Source organism: Agelaius phoeniceus, chromosome 10 (assembly GCF_051311805.1).
Source record: "Agelaius phoeniceus isolate bAgePho1 chromosome 10, bAgePho1.hap1, whole genome shotgun sequence".
Lineage (NCBI taxonomy): Eukaryota > Metazoa > Chordata > Aves > Passeriformes > Icteridae > Agelaius > Agelaius phoeniceus.
This window is the reverse complement of record NC_135274.1, coordinates 24841197-24860537: the sequence shown is the minus strand read 5'-3', so window position 1 is coordinate 24860537 and position 19341 is coordinate 24841197. Positions and strand designations below refer to the sequence as shown.

Below are 19341 nucleotides of genomic sequence, written 5' to 3'. Positions count from 1 at the left end.
ATTGTGAATTTCCAGTGGGAAATGCCTGGGGACGCAGGCTGGTTACAGTAGGGACTTTACTAATGGCTAATTAATTGTCTAAACACATTAACTGTTGATAGGCAGAGGGAGAGCGTGGCTGGCATGAATAACAATGAAAGGCAAATTATCAGCCACAGCTCTGAGCATCCCCAAATTGAGAAACACTGATTTAATCTCTGCTGAGAGGCACCTGGGCACAGCCTGCCCTGCAAAACTGCTGGGGAAACTTCGGTGCTGCCAAATTAAGGAACGATTCCAAGTTGGGTTTTGTCCCGTTTTTCTTATTTTTCTCTAATCCTTGTTTTAAAACTAAAGCAAAACCCCCGTCACTATCAGTTATCTTGCCACAGGAAGATGTTTGATTATCACACATCCCTCATGTTTATTTAGCTCCATAAACAACACAAAGGCAGCTTGTAGGAAATGAATCCTCCCTGCATTATCTTGTTATCTGTATTTCCTCTGGAAGAAACAGTGCTGGAATTATTGTGTTTGTATTTTGAATTATAATATAAATCAGCTTGCAAGAGGAAAAAAATTGGCTTCTCCACACAGCAGATTTGAACCTTTCCAGGTTCTGTGTTTAGGCTGCAGTATTCAGGACAAATACTGAATTTCCTTGGTGTTAAAAGCTGACTTTATGGGCAGAAGGGATATTCAGTTAGCTGGGAATTTATCAGCTCTTTCAGGAATAAAATCACATCTTGAAGAATAGAGTAGTAAAGATGTCCATGAGAAGTTTCCCCTGCTGGAAGAAGGCACTGCTGTCACATTTTTTTCCTTTGGCTCATTGCTAAGCAAAACACCAAAGTCCTCTCAGTGGCAAAGTCACCAAGGGTGGCAGTGGTGGAGAGAAATCTTCACACCACAGCAGCATGAGCACTTTGTCCTTTTAAAAGTGCCTCAATTGTCTCAGAACTTGAAGTTGTTTAGAGAAGAAAGTGATGGGCAAATATTGAAATGATCCTGTCCCTGGCTGGGGCAGAGCTGCTCGAGATGAGCTGAGAGCTGCAGCCTGGATGGTGCCAGTGGAGGACAGGGTAGATTTGGGAGGCTTTCTTGGTTTCTCAGGGAGATGGGCTAAGACAAACATTTTCTGTAAGAAAAATGCTCTGGGAAGTCATTTAAGGTTTTATTTTTGAAGCAGAAGCACTTACTGTGGCTTTTGGAGATTTGACAGTAAACCACCAACTCTCTTTTTATTACTGAACCTGAGGGGATGAAGAATTTTGGGTTCTTCTTCTTAAGCCTATGCCTTGGTAGGGAAGCTGAAAGCACATTCCAGGCCCTTTTCCAAAGTCCCTCTCCAGCTCTCTCAGAGCCCTTTTAAGCACTGGAAGGGGCTCTAAAGTCTCCTTGGAACCTTCTCTTCTCCAGGTAAACACCCCCAGCTCTCCCAGAACAGAGGTAGGACAGAAACTGAACCAGTTCCTCAAGACTCAGCAATTACTAATTAGAAGGTGAAGTCAATAATTGCTGCAGTGTGAAGGTCTGGATGCAGATAAACATGTAAAGGTGCCAAGAATAAACTAATTGAAACAGAATTACATCAAACATTTGCCTCATATCAAGGGGGCTCAGTGTTTGCTTTGTGAGCCCTGGCAGAGGGGATGTTTAATATCTGAGCAACTGCTTGCAGGGAAACACTGGGACCAATAAAGAATCTGAGCCTCCAAGTGCCTTAGCACTTCAAAATGTCATTAAAAGTCACTCCACAAGATAAGGACTAAATATATATTCTGGCCCTCCACGCCAGCTTGCTGTGGGATGTGCATGGAGCTGTGCATTTATAATATCCTGCACCTCAAATCAGGGGATTAAGGAATATCCTGAGCTGGAAGGGACCCACAGACACCCCAACAACCCCACCCTCTGCCTGAGAACTTGATCCAAATATTCCTTCAGCTGAGGCATCCTTAGTGCCTGCTTCATTCCCAATTTTAGGAAAGCATGTGGTTTTTTTAACTATTTCTAAGCTGTGCCCAGCTGTTTCCAAGTGCAGGGATGTTTAATTGCCACTGCAAAATAACCCTGCAGCACCTTGGGATTGCCCTTCCTCGCTGAGAATACTAAAGTTCAACTTTGATCCTTATCTAAAACATGGATTTAATCTTTTCAGCTTTGACTGGGAAGCCAGGCAGCAGAGGACTGAAACTCCAGATGTTTGTGGCAACAGCTCTGATTTTGTATGTAAATTCCTGTTTCTGCAGAGATTATCCTGCTGGATTCATGCTCTGCAGATCTGATTCATGTGAACACACAGAGGTGGAGTCTGTGGGTCAGCTGGGCAGGGGTAAGGTCGGTCCTTGGGGTGCCTCTCCCCCTTACCTGAGTGTCAGGGATGCCTTAAGTTTGAGCTTTTTTTATTTTTCAGGTTCTGTGCTGCTTTAGTGTGTGGGTCTGAGCTTCATGTTTAGTGTTAGCAAGTTCTCTTCACAGGGTGGGTAGACAGAGGAATCCTTATCTGGCTTATCCAACTGTTACAAGCACCACAAACAATGGTGAATTGAAGAGAGAAAAACAAGCAGGGTGGGACTGCAGGGGCTAAAGCTGGGATGGGACAATGAACTGCAAGGTGCAAATGGAGCAGAACTGATCCAAGGCAGAGAGCCCGGGAGCGCTGGTGCATTTTGGGGCCATTTTGGTTCATCTTGGGTGCAGCCCTGGCTGGGCTCTGGTGCTGCCCAAGGTGGATCCATGGAGGAGATCCTTGGAATGAATCCCTGCTTTATTCTGGAGCTCTGCCCAGCCCCTGCTCCAGGGCAGCCTGCACAGGGCATCCCCAGGGTGGTGGGGTCATTGCTCTTGGTCCTGGTCCTGCTTTTTGACTTGGTCAAAGATGGGGCAGTGCAAGGGAGACTCCTCCATCCTTTCCTTTCCCTTCCAATCTTCCAGGGATGAGCTCGGGGATGATCTTATTCTGAGGCATGAATGAACTCTTCATGGTTTATTTCCTAGTTCAGAGGCTGCTGTGGATCTTACTCTGAGGAGCAAGTAACAATTTGAAAATAGGAATTTCTATTCAGATAAAGCATGAAAACGTTTCAATATACAGAAATACAATTAGCTTCATTAAGGACACCAACAAATCAGAGCATGGAGGAGCTTTGTTAATGAAATGAGGTTTTTAAGCAGGGTGCAGTGAGTGCAGCTCCCACCCCAGCACAGGGTGATCCCAGCAGCCACCAAAGCACAGAGCAGCTCCAGGCAATGTTCAGATGGAATATTTCCTATGGAGTATTTCCTATGGAATATTTCCTATGGAATATTTCCTATGGAATCCTGTATCTCCTGCAGGCCATTTTCAGAGGCTAGCTTGAAGCTGACACACATTCAGTGCAATTATCACCTCCCCAAGATCATTTAGATAACTAATTAGCCACACTTCACTCCACCCGGGCCACAAAAACGATTCCATTCGCTTAAAATCAGATTGCTGAGGAAATATTCCCATCACCAGGAAAACCAGGCCCAGGTTGGGGTTGCAGTTGTGGGGCTTTCACCAGGAGCTGCTCAGCAGAAAGAAGGAAAGAAAGAGCTGCTGTTGGAATATGAAATTGCACTAAGCTGTGATTAAAAATTAATCCGACTTCTAATTGGAAAAACTCAGAAATTAATGGTGAAATCCTTACAGGAATACATTAAAAGGTTACCACTGTCAATTTTTCATGGATTAAGTTTCATTATCAGATAAGGCCATAAAACCAACTGGCTTTCAAGAGGTAAATTTCCACCTTCCAGGATTTTCCCCACCTTGTTTATTCCTTCAGCTTTAATGTTGATGGTTTCACCTCTGTCTGTATTTGCATAAATCTTTGAAGCTGCATTTCCCCCTGTCTTTTTTCCAATCCTTTTCCTTGCTTGCTTTCCTGAACTTTTTTCCCCCTCATTTTCCTTTCTGCTCATTTTCCTCCCTAAATTTGCAGTTCCTCAGATGCCATTTTTTAGACATTTGTTTTGATTTTTCCAGGCCTTTATTTAAGCTGGTCATAGTCCCTCATACCCTTTACTGAAGCCAAATCTTTTGATTTTATATTTTATTTTATCTGACCAAACACTAAACCTAAATAATACTAAAATCTATTAATCTACTCTTTCATCTTTGTCTGCTCTTGATGTTTTGAAGATTAGGTGATAGATCTTCCAATTTGATAAATAATACACTTTAAAAAAGGCATTTTTAACATGAAACATTTAATTAGAGGCAGATTTTTATTGCATTGATCTTTAAATCCCTGTTATTGATAGGTCTTCCCATATATGTTGAAAAATATTGATTTTTACAACTCTTCCCAATGTCCTTGTGACTCTTCAGGTTCTGTGTTCATACAGAAACCAAGTCATTATTCTCTTCTTGTTTCAGTTCATTTTAAATTTATTTTTTTAGCATATTTATGGAACATTTAAAAAAACATAAGGAGAGCCCTTGAAATAATAGCTGAGCCTTGCCAAAATATTTTTTATTATTAATGAGATACACAAAATGCAGAGATTTGCTGCGCTATGAATCTTGAAAAGTGCTTATAATCATAATATTTATCTCTAGATTTCTCTTGAATCAGTGTTTTATGGTAATTAACAGTGAGTAATGGTGACTTGCTGAGTTATCTTTCAAATTTTGAATCTCCTAAACCTAAATTTTAGTTATTAATATTCTTTTTTCATGAGCTGTTTCCAGGTGCAATCCCAGTGTTATCCCAAATTCCTGCTGGTGCTTTGGAAAAGATGTGGCCCCCTCAGTTGGGAACAGTGTGCTGACAGAAATGAAATTAAAATAGAATTTTTGGACTTTAAAGGTATTTAATAATCTGAATTGAGGGGCTTGCCCTTCTGGCAATATGGAAAAAATCTCTTTTTTTGAGGTCTCATCCTGCCCAAACCATTCTGTGATTCTGTTTGAATTCTATTTAATTCAAAATTCTGTTCAAAAATACCAGGTGGGAAGCATCTTATCCTGAGGGAAAAAATCATATTAAAAATCAAACCAACTGGGGAAAAAAAAAATCAGCAAAACACATAAAAGAGCAATAGGACCACATTTAGAATAATCCAGAAATGTCACCTGTCCCAAACCAAGAGGAAAACCTGTCCAGCTCTCAGGTCTGCAGCTTGCAGAGAATCCTTTTTTTCAGTGAAATATTGACCTTTTCCAGTGCAAATCATTGCCCTATCTCATGAAACTTGTTCATTTGGGGAGCAAATACTGATAATAATTAACAAAAGTTTATAATAAATATCCAGCAATTATATAATATATAGAAATATCTATCTTATATATATATATATATATATATGTTTGTGGTATCTTAGGCCTTAGCATAATATCAAAATAGAAACTATGTAATGTGTAAATGCTTTTAATTGTGTAATATATAAAATATATATTTCTATACTGTAAATATTATATATAAATATTATAAATGTAATTATATGCATGTAATAATATAATGATGATATAGAAATATATTATATAGTAAAATATATACTATTGCATATATATTAAAATATATAATAGCATATATAGAATATATTTAATTGCATATGTATAATATATTATGTAGTAACATATATATTATTTTATATATAATATATTATATATATTTATATTTATGCATATACACTATTTATATAAGTATATATTTTTATATTATTATATATAAATTATATAAAATTTATATTATTATATATAAATGCAATATATTATCTATATTAACATATATATTATTTTCTATATATTAATATATTTTATATATTTATATTTATGCATATACACTACTATTTATGTAAGTATATATTTATATTATTATATTAAAATGATATAAAATTTATATTATATATAAATATAATATGTATTATTTCTATAAACATATATTATTTTCTATATATTAATATATTTTATATATTTACATTTATGCATATACACTACTATTTATAATAAACACTAGTATTTATATTTATATACACTACTCTTTATATAATCTCTATACTATTTATATTTTATACACTGTATACATATATTATTTATGTATACAATGCATACATAAAGCTGACGGATTATACTGTACCAAAGAGCAGCTAAAAGGGTTTAAAAATTGTACCACACCAAACTCTTTGAGGTCAATAACAACGTGCTAAAGCCAATACCTAAATGTGAAGGCCAACATCGTACTGTGATTTATAACACAGAGATTTCAGCTCCTCGGTGTGTCAGATTGCAGGGGCTGCACATCCCAGCGAGCTCCCAGCCCTTCTCACCCCAAACCCAGCCTGGTCAGGGAAGATTTCATTGTTTGCTGAGGCTCCTGCTTGGATTTTGGTCTCCTTCACTTGAGGGATTTTGAAGGAATTTGAGATGGGACTTGTGAATTGGTTTTGATGGAATAGTTTATTTTTCTTATCCCCTACATAGTGAGAAGGGTGAGTTCAGGTCACGTCTCTATAGCACAGTTTGGAAAGTCACAAAGCCCTTAGTTACAAACCTTTTAAGGAGTCTCTGAATAATAAAACACTACTAACCAAGATATTCATGTTTTTAACCTAACCTTTACATATTTTGTCTTACAGACTTATGTTACAGTGTAAGCTTTCTTAGTTAATCGTGTTATGACACACAAACTTATAGCACTATATTCCAAACTTCTGATTTACTTCTATAACTACTTTTATTTTTTTTAATCTTAAACTCTAAAACTAAACTTTCTTTTACCTTATTTAACATGCCTCTACTTTAAACTATAAATCCACATTCTCACTTCTAACACTTAAGTTTAGAAACCTTTTCTACAGTCTTAAATCTTATGTTTAATCCTAAACTTTAGCTCACAAGCCCAAAATTATAGGAGTTGCTTACATTTCAAATTCCAGCTCTTCAAGGTCTAATTCATTGCAAGTTAAACACTGCTCTTTAAGGTTGTCATTTTAATGAGTATTGTGAGTTTCATGTTGTTGCAGTTAGGATCTGTTTATTAAAAAAAAAAACCCACAAAACATCTTAAATTTAGTCTTGCCTATTGAACCGTGGCTAAAATCATCATCATGCAGCAGTTGGGGTCATGTTGAAGGTTCTTCTGAGCTCTGAGGGAAATTTCTGACCCATAAAACACAACACATCTGATTTTTATTTGTTACATTTGCACTGTAATAAAATTTAGTGACAAATGAGGAGAGGACAGATCTGTAAATGAGTAAATGTGGGGGTTCAAAGGGAGATGGGACAGAATTTCCCTCGTTTCATATTTCCATTTTTCCCTTTTGCAATTCCATGGCCCTGTTGTCAAGCCTGGCAGATCCTGATGACTGTCCAGGAGATTTGAAATTTGATTTTCACTCAAATTTACCAAGTTTTTATGTTTCTTTAATCCTCTCCCAAAATCTTGATCTCCCTGCTAGCGAAGCAATGACTGATGCTGCCCTTAATTAATTTTCAATCTCCAACCCTCCGACTGCAAAAATATCATTCAGTTAGATGACTTTTCTAATGAACATATCTAGTTCTGTGTCAGTAAATATCTATTTTCACTGCTGTGCTGAATAATCACTGCTGCCAGCTTGTTTGGAGAGGAATCAAAGTGATGTTCCTCCAAATAACACAAATCATCGGTGCCTCAAACCCACAACGCTGAATTCCTACCAACAACTTGCTTCTTGTGTCTCCTGAAATATTTCCCATCCCATAAATCAAATATTAGCACAACACCAACTTGTGGCAGCCCCAGCAACTCCTTAGGATGAAACAAAAAGCAATTTTTTTTTGCAGAAGCTTCCAAGTGCGAGACAAATCTCGTGGCTGAGGTGGTTCAAAGGAGGCTGAGGAAAGCAAGCACTGAGGTGGGAGCAAATTCTAAAGGTTAGAAATTTAATAATTTAATATTTATTAATAAATTTCATAATAAATAATTTTATAAATGCAATAATAAATTCATTTTAATGTTACATTTAATGTAAAATTTAATATTAATATTAATAATTCTCTGTTTTAAGGAGCTGGCCAACCATGTATAGACACAAAAACAAGGATTTTCTGTCATTATTTTTGTATCCTGCAAATAGTTTGGGTACTCTGTGGCCACCTGATTTTGACCAAGGCACAGTTTGTACCCTAAGCATTGCTTATCTCAAAAGAGGCAGTGCATCAACCCCCACCCGATGCCATCCTTTATTACCCTGTGCTAATGAAAGGAATCCTGAATTCCTCAGTGTTGCTGTAAATGGTTCCAAGCAAAATGATGCTCACCCTCACTTTTTACTGCTGTCACAACCTCTGCGTGCAGAACACAGAACAGAGCTCTGAGAATCGAGTGAAAACTTGATTTCTGTGGCCCAGCATTTTGGGTTTTGGCTCATTTAGCTGAGCCTGGTGCCCTTTTGCTGGCAGAGCCTCGTGTTTGCTGCCCCAGCTCAGGGATATTCCATCAGTCAGTGCTCATCACTCCAGCACATCCACATTCACATTCCCTTCCTCCCATTACCTTGCTTCCAATCTTTCTTTTTTCCAAAACTATATTATTTTGAAGCATTTGAGTTCATTCTCATCCACATCTCTAATGTCTCTATTTGCTGTATTTGATTTCCTAATTTCATTTGGGTGAAATTTGCTGATTTTTCCCTTTTTGCTTTTTTTTTCCCCCCATATCATTAGTGAAGACAAGAAAGAATTTATCTCTCTGGGGGAATATATTGCAGTAGTTGTGTCAGTGATATTATAGAAGTGATTTTTTTCTCCCTTTTAGGGTCCAGGAAAGGTAAAACTGTCAGAAGAAAACCCCTGGAGATTAATTTGGAATTTGTGGGCTGAAGAATGAGGATTTGAGTCACAGCTGACCACACGTCTTTAGAATCAGAGAATCATTAAGGCTGGAAAAGACTTTCAAGATCATTAAGTCCAACCTTTGTATTTGCAGTTAACGAGGTGAATTCTGACTAAAATATCCAAGGTGGTAGAGATCCATTTAAAAAATCCATTTTTTTGCCATTGTTAGATGTAATTACATTCCTTCTTTACTGCATGTAATTGTCTTTTGGGTACTTATTTTTATTAGCAATCAGAGAAACACCAGTAGCAGCCTAAAATATGAAATATTTCATATAAAATATGAAAACCTCATAAACTTAGTGGCAAAAACTTAAATAAAGGTTAAAATAGCACAGAAGTTTTGGATTACAATGATAAATACCAATTTTTGTTCTAGAACTCTGCGTTTGGCATAGAAAAGATAAAAAAGAGGGAAAGTGCTGGAAGAAAAATATGGATTTTTCTTAGAAAGCATAAAAAAATGGGGAAAAAGGTGCCTGTACTGGAGATTCAAATTGTACATGCAATGCATTTAAGGAGTTGCTGAATCCAGAGTTAAATTGTTAATTTATTCCATGTTATCTTTTAAAACTCATGAATAGCAAAGATAATTCTCTCTGGTTTACTACAGAGCAGGTACTTGAGGTCATGAATCTCCTCTGCTTTAGTTATAAGGTACAAGAATTCTTGATCATAACCCTCAAATCTGATTTTTTTCACTTTCTGTCTTTCCTTTCCCCCCCCTCAAAAGAATTGCTGTTTTCACAGCATTCTCTCGTCCTCAAATGTCACTGTAAATCAGCCCTGCAGCTGTCTCCATTCCTCTTTCCTCTGGCTCCTTCCACAATGCACTTATTAAATATAACAATAACAATAAATTATCTCCACTCCTCTGTTTAAATCACAAACATTTCTTTTGGTCAGAAAGTTGTGCCAGCAAATCCTGCAGCCTCTTCTGTGGTTCTCTCCAGAATTTCACTGCTGGCTGCCCTCTCCCATCTCCTTTTCCACCTCTCCACCCCTGCTCCAGTCTCTCCCTACCACTCCTTTTCCTTCCTCACAATTTTCACCCCTCAGTATTTCAGTGTGACTTTTCTTCAGGAAAAAGCCTCTTAAAATTCAGATATTCCAGCTTAAAATTGCTCTGCTCTTGAAAAATGTTCTGGTGACATCGAGGCAAAATATTTGTGCAGGCTGGAGTATGGGAAAAGTTTCTCTCTTGTTAGTTGTTGTTGTAAGTTCTGAGTAACTGTGATTAAATTTTAAGAACGATAAATTGGATCAGCTCAAGGATTTTTTGTTATTTCAACAAAGCCAAAACCCGAAGAAGTGACAGCAACCCAGGCTAACAAATAAAAACAATGGCTTTAATTAGAATAATTCATCAGAAGCAGAAATCCAATGTGCAGTTTGTATGAAGACAGGAACAAAGTCCAAAGCGCTGCTGTTTGCACTCTGAGATAAATGCAAAAAAACCCAAGCAATGTATAAAATTTAAATCACAACATTCTTCCAGAGCTCCAGAAACACAAGTTCCTGCAGGGCTCTGTGTGTGTTACAAAGGATGCCTCATTACATCTCCCAGTTTGAGGCAGGTATTTGTTAGACTGTTTTTGATGCTGATGTTTGGGCTTTCATTTGAATCCAGGCTGCAGCTCTGGAAGCACCACCCTGAGTCTCCCTGTGGCTTCTGCAGAAGGAGCTGTGGCTCCAGCACCACGGAGAAAAATCGGCATTTTCACTTCTTTTCCCAGGCCTATTTTTACTTATTTTTGGTTTCTGGGTTGAAAACCCCCCACAATATGCAATTTAATAATTTAATATTATTAAATTATTAATTAATTATATAATGATATAAATATATTAATTAATAATTAATTATTTAAACAAACTCTCAGCCCCCCAATTTTTTCCTCTTTCCCATCTGGGCCCATCCATTCTTTCCAAGCAGCATTTGGGAGGGGTAGGAGAGGCAGCCTGAGGTGACAGCCCAAGGCTGTCCTGTCCATCCCCATTTCTCATTTCATCAGAAGTTCCCACCACAAAAAGGAGCCCCATGGACAAATCTGCTCCATGACACCCATGGGAATCTGTCCTGTGTTCATCAGGGTCCATGGTGGGGGTTGATGTTTCCTTGTGAGGGGTGGAGACATCTGTGGCTCTTCTTCACCTGGTCCTGGGCACTGCCAAGATGAATTTCACCTGTTAATGGCCAAAGGATGGTCTGTAGCCACAAAGGATGGACCTGAAGCCACTAACCAGGTCTGTACATTCCCTTTATTTCAGTGCAGGGCAGATTCACCCATTCACCTCTAATTATTGCACCCCTGCCTCTGCTTTGTTGGGTTGGATCAGGTGCTGCACAGGCCAAGGCACTGCTGGGTTATCAGGGAAGATGGACTATGAATGAATCACATGAGATTCCATACTCATTTTTGAGTCATTTGGCCATTTTTGTACAGTTTTACACACCTCTAATTATTGCACCTCCATGAGGGGCTGGAGCGTGTCCAGAGAAGGGAATGGATCTGGGGAAGGGGCTGGAGAATCCTGAGGGAGCTGGGAAGGGGCTGAGCCTGGAGAAAAGGGGGATCAGGGGGGACCTTGTGGCTCTGCACAGCTCCTGACAGGAGGGGACAGCCGGGGGGATTTGGGATCTGAGCCCAGGGAACAGGGACAGGAGGAGAGGGAACGGCCTCAGGCTGGGCCAGGGCAGGCTCAGGGTGGATTTTGGTGAAAAATTCTCCCCTTAAAAATATGATCAGGCTGGCACAGCTGCCAGGGCAGTGGTGGAGCTGCCATCCCTGAAGTGCCCCAAAGGCTGGGAGTGGCACTTGGGGCTGTGGTTGTGTGGCAGTGCTGGGGGAGTGCTTGGACTGGATGACATTGGAGATGGTTTCCAACCTTAACAATTCCAGCATGGGGGCAGCTGGATGGCTGGGCTGGCCATGGACTGACCAGGTCTGTGCATTCCCTTTAGTTCTCCCTATTTCAGTGCAGGGAAATAGGGAAACCATTCACCCATTCACCTCTAATTATTGCATTATCCCTGCCTGGGTTGGATCAGGTGCTGCACAGGCCAAGGCACTGCTGGGTTATCAGGGAAGATGGACTATGAATGAATCACATGAGATTCCATACTCATTTTTGAGCCATAACTCATTTTTTTTACAGTTTTACACACCTCATGTGCGACTCCAATTGGGTAGAAGCTTTATTGCCAATTACTTTATTGCTTAGTAAAAGGTATTTTACTTGTCCATCAAATCTCTCTATTCTTATATTGTTTACATATTTTCTTCACTGGTAGATGTAATGTTTATGTAAGTGCTAGTTGTTGTTTTTACCCAGGAATAGATTGTTATGTTAACAAACTGTTCACACCAGGATTGCTTTCACATGGCAACTTGCAAAGTGCTACCTTGACAAGGCCAGCCACTAATCCAACAGAGCAGGCCTGATTTTATGAGGCCTTTCTTTAACACTTCTATATCATTTTTCTACCTGACTGCAACAATGAACCACTCCACAAAAGCCAGGCATGGAGGGTTTCCAGCATGGTCTGCAAGTTAAAAACTCCCTCAGAAAGCCCCATGCTCTCCTGAGTGATCCCAGCAGTGAAAGCAGCCCAGACATGCTATTAGCTATTTACTTTGCATGTTTTACCAGGCTTTAAAGCTAAAAGCAGTGGATTCAAGAAGAAAATGGCCCTTAGAATTGCTAGGAATTAAGCATTTCTATTGAATTAAAAGCAAAGGCTCTTCTTCCCTGTTGCTTTGCATTTTTGTGGCTTTTTAGACCAAGAGCATCTCAAAGCACCGTGTATAAAATGCTTCAGAATGAAGGTGCTGATGTCTAATTCCTCCTCGTGCTGATGTGAATTTTCCTTCAGAGCTAAAGGTGATGAAGTAGCCACCTGTGAATGATAAGGAGAGGAGAATTTAAGCTGTTTTCAGCGTGGGTATTTCTCCAGGCCAGATTGCTGTTGTGTCTGACACTCTCCTCAGGTTTTTTTGTGTCTCTCCCACAGCACAGATGGGACCTGAGGTACCATGAGGTTAAATGACTTCCCTGATGTGACATGAGCAATCTGGAGCAAAACCAAGAGCTGAACTGAACTAATTTTCCTCTCAGTTTAGTGCTTGAATCCCAAAATCATCCTGTAAAATACGAGCCAGGAAAATTGGAAGAAGTATTAAATGCTTGTTGTTGTTGTTGTTGAAATGATTTGATTTTGGGGAACTAGAAGGAGAAATTGGCCAGAGCAGTGTGTGAATGTGTGTTTGCATCCTTCCCAGGGCTCCCTGAGGTCCTGGGTGCATAAAATCCCACGCTCACACGCTCAGTCAGATAATTGAAAGTACAAGCAGGTAATTAAGTTCCAGCTTATCCCATTAGTAAGTGCATATCCAGGATCAGATCTATATTCCTGCCTGCCCAAGGCTCAAAGGTTGCCCTGTAGGAAGATCTGACTGCATCACACACTAAATAAAGCTGCTGCCACAGCTTTTGCCAACATTTAACTTCCCACTCTCTGTTTGAACCACAACTTCATAGGGCAGCAAAAATATTGTGCATTAATGCCACGGAAATCCATGCCAAAATATTATCTCAATTATATATGTAAATACATGCATTTAAGTGACCCTTTAGAGCAATAGCACTTAAAAGAAATCATGTTTAAATGCTCCCAAATGGAGACATTAATATTTCTATCCTCCTTGTGCTGCTGATTTCCCCTTCAGCACTGATACTAATGAAGAATTAACCCATGAAGAGTGAGCAGGATGGAAGCAGAAAACCTCTTTTCACTGCTTGTATTTTTGCTATTTTAAAGTTAAAACTCTGGCTAAAAATAGAAATCCCAGATCTGTCATTTTTTATGCTGAAGGAAAGAGCTGTAGCCAGAAGTAAAAATGCTTCAAGTTCATAGTTCATTGGAACAGGCTCAAGAAATTATGTTATTTTAATGGATGAGCCAACAGGATATTTAAAGTGTCCTAAAGTCATTTTAAGAACTCCTATTGTATATTTTACAGCAGCTACTTATTTCCAAGCTGCTGTAAAATATACAATGGAAATTCTTTCCCCTTGCTCCACCTTCCCTTGATCCCAGCCCGGGCAGCCTTTCCTCCTGGGCTGATTTCAGATTCCCATTCCCACAGGAGGATTCCTGCCCCACTCTCCCAGGGTGGTGTCTCGGGGTTTTTCACTGCCAGGACAGGACTGCTGGGATGTGTTCTTTGAGCTTTGTTGCAGCATCAGCCTCGTGACAGGGTTGAGACAACCGCAAGATGGCAAAGCTCACGTCCTGCCAGCAGCAGGTAAAGGTTTCTTTGTTCCAGAGTATTTTTAAAACTTTCAAGCCAAAACCACATTGCTAAAGCTCAGAGACAATTGTTCTAGCCAATCACTAAAAGCACACCTGCACCTGCTTCACACAATGCTTGTTTGCTCTCTATTAACAACACACAATTCTCCATTATTAAGTTAAAACCTTCTCCTGTCTTGCTGAGCACATTTTTCTGCAGTCCTCAGGTCTGTCTTAGCCAAGCCTAAAACTCAAGCTATTGGTTCCTGTCCTTGCTTTCTGTATTGTAACTTTTTCTACTTTCAGACTTTGCAGCTGCAGCTAGTTTTAAGTTTTCTTTCTGTTTTAAAGCCTGCTTGTACAGCTTTCTGAAAATCTTCTCACCTTTACTCTTTGCCACAGGTGGTTCCATGGGATGATCCATGGCTGGTGGCTCTCCCAGGCTCAGAGAGCTGGGGATGCTCAGCCTGGAGAAGAGGAGGCTGTGTGGAAACCTCAGAGCAGCGCTGGAAGGGGCCTCCAGGGAAGCTGAACAGGGTCTGTGGTGATGAAACAACGAGGGGTGGCTTCAAAATGAGAGAAAATGGGTTTAGATGGGATTTGGGGAAGGAGCTGTTCCCTGTGAGGATGGGCAGGTCCTGGCACAGGGGCCCAGAGCAGCTGTGGCTGCCCCTGGAGCCCTGAAGTGTCCAAGGCCAGGTTGGACACTGGGGCTTGGAGCACCCTGGGACGGTGGGAGGTGTCCCCTCTGCTATTTATGTGCTCTCATTTAATTATTTTTTATTAAGACAAATATTATTTTTTTAGAAGGCAGGCTTGGCATAATGGCAAGAAAATTCTGTTCTCTTGGGGGATTATGAAAGAATTGTAAAGCCACATAAGTTTAAAACTGCTGCTCCAAGAAATCATGCAGTTCAAATTTGAAAATTCAGCTTGAATTGTACAAACAAAATGAGGACCAGGCAGAGTAGAAAAGCTCATTCCTGAGACACTGAAAAAGGGACTTGATCTTTCAATGATCTCCTCTGACCTGGGCCAAGCTAAGATGATTTAGAGCCCAAATTTTCACCTCTTTTCTGAAAATCTCAGACTTTGGTTTGGCAAAGTTGTGCCATGGTGCTTTCAAAGGCATTTATCACTTCTTTCAATGAGAAAGAAAAGACTTGCATTTTGAAAAAATACCTTTTTTTCTATTTTTATTTATTTATTTGCCATGTAGAAAGTGCTACCTGCCCTTGCTCTAGGCTGGCATTTTAATTTAATTTATTTATCTCTATCTCTTTGTCTTTGGACCTTGTAAAATGAGGTTCTTACCCCAGTTAAACTTTTATTGCTGCAACACTGAGCACGTAGTACCTGTTTGGAATTAAAGATACTTTGAATGAGGCAGAAATCTAACTTATAATCGAGACTTCCTATGAAAATGAAGAGTAAAAAATAGCTCTGTGCTGGCTCAAAGTCATTTCTGAATGTAGTTTTTGTCAGGTCACAGTGTAAAACATGGCGATGGCAATGAGTAATCTTCATTAATAATGCAAATTTGTGTGTGGCTTTCTGAAATGCTATTCATTCCAGGGAGCACTTTATGCAACTGTGAGCTAACATGCCACGTTTCTTCCTGTGACATTTGGAAAAACCAGGAATTGAATCCCAAGAACAGCTGTCTCCAGGAAAACAAACAGCTGCTTGGCAGGAGCTGAGGCTCCAGACCCATCTATTATGGATAATAAATATCCCAATTGTGCACAACTGGCTGACTCCTGCAATTAGCACTCAGGTGGATAATTGCATTGTCCTCCTTGGGATTGCAGCAGGGCTACCAGATGAAAATCCAGCTGCTTCCAATCTTTTGAAGGAGCGAAACACAAAGCTTCAGTCTCACTCTCACTTCTGCACTTGTGGCCAGGTTTCCAGGAGGGGTTTAACAACCAGAGTGGTAAAAAGTCTTTATTTACTCATTTAACCCAGGGCACCAAGGGATGCTGAGCAGTTTTTCTGACACTGAACCCAAATCCACAGTTCCTGGAAAAGCCTTCAAAGCTTCCCAAGGTGCTGCCTGAGGATTTGGCTTTTCTCACTGGGGAGCTGAACCCAGTTCTAGGTTAAGCCTGGGCACTGAAAAGTTGTGAGAAATTAATCATTGTTTGTAGATTGGATATTGGGGGAAAATTCTTCACTGGAAGGGTGTAAAACATTGGAAGTGGCTTCCAGGGCAGGGGTGGAATCACCATCCTGGAAGTGTTCAAAACGTGTGGATGTGCTGCTTGGGGACATGGTTTGGTGGCTTTCTTGGAAGGCTTTCCCACCTTTAATGATTCCATGATTCTATGGGACAGGGCTGCTTTAGGGTGTGGATTCTGACCTTTTTTCCATATTATTTGGGATCTAACAAGAAGCAGAAATCATTTGATCACAACATTGCACTGAGTGCACAGGAAAAAAGGGAAATATTCTGTATTTCCTTCCATCTGTCCAGCCCTTCTTTTTACAGAATATTCCTGAAGTGTTCCCCAAGCAAACTTCAGTGCTCGGTTGCACTGTATGTGAAGCTGGAAGGGAATGAGACAGAGGAAAGAGTCTTGGAGCCACTCCTAGGCCAGCCTAGAGGCAAAACAATTTAGGATTTGGGCACCGTGGTGTGGAAGAGTCTGCCCTGGGAGCTCCTCATCCCGAGCTGGGCACTGGAAGAAAGATGCCAGGGTGAGTGGTGGGGTCTGCAGCTGGCACAGCTGGACTGGGAAAGGGCTTTGAACCTTGAGCAACTGAAAAAAAAATGTCAGGAGACCTCCCAGGGAAGAACTCCTTCCCAAAATCCCACCTGGCCCTGCCCTCTGCAATGGAAGCCATTCCCTGTGTCCTGTCCCTCCATCCCTTTCCCCAAGTCCCTCTCCAGCTCTCCTAGAGCCTCTTTAGGATCCAGAAAGGGCTCTGAGCCCTCCCTGGAGCCTTCTCTTCTTCAGGGTGAATAACCCAAACATTCTCAGGCTATTTTCAACCCCCTGATCATCTGCAGAGCCTCTTCTGGCCTCGCTCCAGCAGCTCCTTGTCCTGATCTTTGGGGTTCCAGAGCTGAGCACAGGGGTTCCCTCTCTCCATCCATGGTGCCACTGATGGCTGTGTGAAGGGTGGTGATACAATCTGAATTAGCAGAAAGGCTTTAAAACCCTTGGCTGGCCCAGCTAGGGTGGACTGAAACATCTTGGAGAGCCCTGGAAGCACCAGGAGATGCTGGGCTCTTCAGCTGGGGAGGGAGGTGGTGACAGCAGCCCAGCACTCTGGGCACAGAGTCTGGAGAAGAAGCACAGAAGGTCAGGCAGATCATTAAAACACATCCCAAACCAGACTAATGTCCAGAGCTTTTCTCTCACAGCGCCTGGGATGTTCAGGCAGGGCTTGGTGTCACCTCACCTGTCCATTCTGTCATCAACTGCTGCTCACAGGGATGAAAAACCCCTTCCAGAGACGCAGCGGGAGTCTGAAAATGTATTTCTGAAAATACAGAAACATCACTTCAAAACTGCTGCTGGAACGGGGGAGATGGAAATCTGAGCAGCATCATTTAAATAATGACCAAGGTCATTATGTTTGGAACAAGTCACAGAGCTAATGCAAAGTGCTCCGGGCAGATTGCACATCCCAAGGGTTTGGCTTTATGGAACCTCTCAGTGCAGCAACTGTTTGTGCCCACGGGATCTCTGCTGCTGGTACAGTTTATGGATGGTGGTATGAAATGGGCCCCTGACATTATTTACACAGGCTGGAGCCCCTAGCAAACTACAAATGGGAAAAAAACATCATGGATGGATTTGCTAATTTTTTGCTAGGAAGAAAATTGGGGAAAATTGGAATTTCTATGGAAATTGCATAGATATTTTGCTAGAGGAGCTTCCATGATCTTTTGCTAGAGGAGCTGTGATGTAAAATAGATCTTGAAGGGATTTGGAGGAATATTAAACTTTTGGTTGCTCCAAGCCCTGTCCCACTTGGCTTTAGACACTTTCTAGGGATGGGGCAGCTTCTCTGGGCAACCTCCCCACCCTAACAGGGAACAATTCCCTCCCAAAATCCCATCTAAACGTAATCTCTGTCACTGTGGGGCCATTCCCCCTGGTCCTGGAACCGCATTCCCTTGGTGAAGATCCCTCTCCAGCTCCCTGGGGAAAATGGGGACAACAGAAAAGGCGTCCTTAACCTTGGCTCCTGAGGGAGTTAAAAGGAAACATTGCCAGGAGAAAAGGCTGGCAAAGGGCAGGATGGGCTGAGGGAGGAAGGACAAACGGAAGGGGCTGGTCCGGAGCCCGCAGGGGTTGAGTGAGGGCTGGGAGCCCTTGATGAGCTCGTTGAGGGCCATTCCCATTCCAGGTGCTGCAGGAGGGAGCGGTGGAGGGCTGTTCCTGAAGCACAAAATGCACATTCCACGGTGGGAGCTGTGCCCAGGAATCCAGGTAGGCTGAGCTGGGAGCAGCGGTGAGGGTCAGCCCCCTCCTGCTTTGGGGTTTGTTGAGGAATCTGATGGTGTTCAGCGCTGAACTCAACGGGATTAGGTAAATGATAAATACATGAGATGGTAAATGATAAACAAAATGATAAATAAATGCTGAAGGTGGGAGAAGTGGGAGCACTGGTGGGGGTCAGTCCCTTCTTTGTTTTGGGGCTCCTGAGGAATCTGATGCTGAACTCAACGGGATTGCAACAACAAAATTGTAAATAAATTACAGTTTTGTAATTTTGAATGTGGGAGAAGTGGGAGCATTGGTGGGGGTCAGTTTTGGAGTTCCTGAGGAATCTCATGGTTGAGCACTGAGCCTCAGCAGGATCCGTGCAAAAGAACGATGAATAAATGAAGGTGGGAGAAGTGGGAGCACCTGTGAGGGTCACTCCTCTCCTCTTTGGGGATTGCTGAGGAATCTGATGGTGTTAAGCTCAGGATTAGTACAAGAACACGATAAGTGCTGAGGGTGGGAGCACCGGTGAGGGTCAGTTCTCTCCTGTTTTGGGGTTTGCTGATGGTGTTCAGCTCAGGATTAGTATGAGAACACGATAAGTGCTGAGGGTGGGAGCACCGGTGAGGGTCAGTTCTCTCCTGTTTTAGCGTTTGTTGAGGAATCTGATGGTGTTAAGGTCAGGATTAGTGCAAGAACACGGTCATCTGATGGTGTTAAGGTCAGGATTAGTGCAAGAACACGGTAATCTGATGGTGTTAAGGTCAGGATTAGTA

General features: G+C 41.3%; 1 long non-coding RNA gene across 1 annotated transcript; it reads left to right on the top strand.

Annotated features, from left to right (window-relative positions):
- The first annotated feature begins 2229 nt into the window (after positions 1 to 2229).
- On the top strand, positions 2230 to 9870 carry LOC143694861 (uncharacterized). Its single transcript, XR_013183588.1, has 3 exons — positions 2230 to 2314; positions 7778 to 7867; positions 8751 to 9870. It is a non-coding gene; the product is annotated as an uncharacterized LOC143694861 (long non-coding RNA).
- Positions 9871 to 19341: the final 9471 nt, after the last annotated feature.